The 2,455-nt window shown below is 46.6% G+C and overlaps 1 pseudogene; it reads left to right on the forward strand.

Annotated features, from left to right (window-relative positions):
• The first annotated feature begins 643 nt into the window (after positions 1 to 643).
• LOC129485516 (uncharacterized) lies at positions 644 to 744 on the forward strand (annotated as a pseudogene).
• The last annotated feature ends 1,711 nt before the right edge of the window (positions 745 to 2,455 follow it).

Consider the following 2,455-nt stretch of genomic DNA (forward strand, 5'->3'; position numbering starts at 1 on the left):
CTCGAGTAGTTGGGACTACAGGGGTGCCACCACCACGCTTAGCTAATTTTTGTACTTTTTTAGTAGAGTTGGGGTTTCACTATGTTGGCCAGGCTAGTCTCAAATTCCTAACCTCAAGTGATCCTCCCACCTTTGCCTCCTAAAGTGCTGAGATTATGGGTATGAGCCACCATGCCCAGCCCCAAGTCTCATCTTGATGGCTCCAGTGTGGAGCAAATCACAGTTCCTAACTCACCCTTTGAAGGGATAAGAAACTCCAAAATGATTCAGATTTCAATTAGGGACTTTGTGAACCTTCTCCTGTCTCCTTGCTCTGATTCCTGGGTTGTTGGTGGGGCAGAAAGCAGAGATAAGATCCAAGCCAGGCCACTTGATGAAGAATCATGCCTTTTTCTCCTTCCTCTCCCTCACGATCCTGAGAAGGCACAGGTATGACTGGGACACTCCAATTCATTACTGAGCTGAAGGCAGCAGATCACAGACGGAAAGCTAGAGAACGGGGAGGGGAGCCAAGAGTTAGAAAATCACGTGGCACATGTATACATATGTAACAAACCTGCACATTGTGCACATGTACCCTAAAATTTAAAGTATAATAATAATAATAATAATAGAAAACCACTGACTTAAACACAAGGCCCCATTGCTTTGCAGCACATATACCAAAATTGGAATGAGACTGAGAGATTATCATGGCCCCTGTGCAAAGAGGACACGAAAATTCATGAAGCATTTCATATTTTTTTCAGGGGCTGGTTAAAAAAAATTCTGGAGATGGATAGTGATGAGGGCTGAACAACAATGTGAATGTACTTAATGTCACTGAACTGTACAGTTAAAGATGGTTAAAATAGTAAATTTTGTTATATTTTACCACAATTTTTATAAACAAATAAACATGACCCTGAGAGATAAAAGGCTACATAAAGAAATCATAAAGAGCAGCAAGCTATGAAGTGAAAGTCACACAATTATATTAATGATGTCAATTACAGCCAAAAGAAAAGCAAATCTTGAAACCCCTATGCAAGCCCTCAGTCATTGCATATACCATGATATAAGTTCAGATATTAGAATGAGCAGGCTCGATGTCCTCTGGGTTCAAAGCCCAACTCTGACACTTAATAGCTGTGTGACCTTGGACAAGACACCTAACCTCTCTGAGCCTGTTTCCGTGTGTATAAAATGAAAATGACATCGATTTAGTCCAAGATGGCCGAATAGGAACAGCTCCAGTCTATAGCTCCCAGTGTGAGCGACGCAGAAGGCGGGTGATTTCTGCATTTCCAACTGAGGTACCGGGTTCATCTCACTGGGGCTTGTCAGACAGCAGGTGCAGGACAGTGGGTGCAGTGCACCGAGCGTGAGCCGAAGCAGGGCGAGGCATTGCCTCACCCAGGAAGTGCAAGGGGGTCAGGGAATTCCCTTTCTTAGCCAAGGGAAGCTGTGACAGATGGCACCTGGAAAATCGGGTCACTCCCACCCTAATACTGCACTTTTCCAGTGGTCTTGGAAAACGGCACACCAGGAGATTATATCCTGCACCTGGCTCAGAGGGTCCCACGCCCATGGAGCCTGGCTCATTGCTAGCACAGCAGTCTGAGATTGAACTGCAAGGTGGCAGTGAGGCTGGGGGAGGGGCGCCCACCATTGCTGAGGCTTGAGTAGGTAAACAAAGCAGCTGGGAAGCTCAAACTGGGTGGAGCCCACCACAGCTCAAGGAGGCCTGCCTGCCTGCCTCTGTAGACTCCACCTCTGGGGGCAAAGGATTGCCGAGCAAAAGGCAGCAGAAACCTCTGCAGACTTAAATGTCCCTGTCTGACAGCTTTGAAGAGAGTAGTGGTTCTCCCAGCATGGAGTTTGAGATCTGAGAACTGACAGACTGACTCCTCAAGTGGGTCCCTGACTCCTGAGTAGCCTAACTGGGAGGCACCCCCCCAATATGGGCAGACTGACACCTCACATGGCCAGGTATCCCTCTGAGGCGAAGCTTCCAGAGGAATGATCAGGCAGCAACATTTGCTGTTCATCAATATCCACTGTTCTGCAGCCTCCGCTGCTGATACCCAGGCAAACGGGATCTGGAGTGGACCTCCAGCAAACTCCAACAGACCTGCAGCTGAGGTTCCTGACTGTTAGAAGGAAAACTAACAAACAGAAAGGACATCCACACCAAAACTCCATCTGTATGTCACCATCATCGAAGACCAAAAGTAGATAAAACCACAAAGACGGGGAAAAAACAGAGTAGAAAAGCTGAAAATTTAAAAAATCAAAGCGCCTCTCCCCCTCCAAATGAACGCAGCTCCTCACCAGCAAAGGAACAGAGCTGGATGGAGAATGACTTTGACAAGTTGAGAGAAGGCTTCAGACGATCAAACTTCTCCGAGCTAAAGGAGGAAGTTCGAACCCATCACAAAGAAGCTGAAAACCTTGAAAAAAGATTAGATGAATG

The sequence above is a fragment of the Symphalangus syndactylus genome, chromosome 6 (genome assembly GCF_028878055.3).
Source record: "Symphalangus syndactylus isolate Jambi chromosome 6, NHGRI_mSymSyn1-v2.1_pri, whole genome shotgun sequence".
Lineage (NCBI taxonomy): Eukaryota > Metazoa > Chordata > Mammalia > Primates > Hylobatidae > Symphalangus > Symphalangus syndactylus.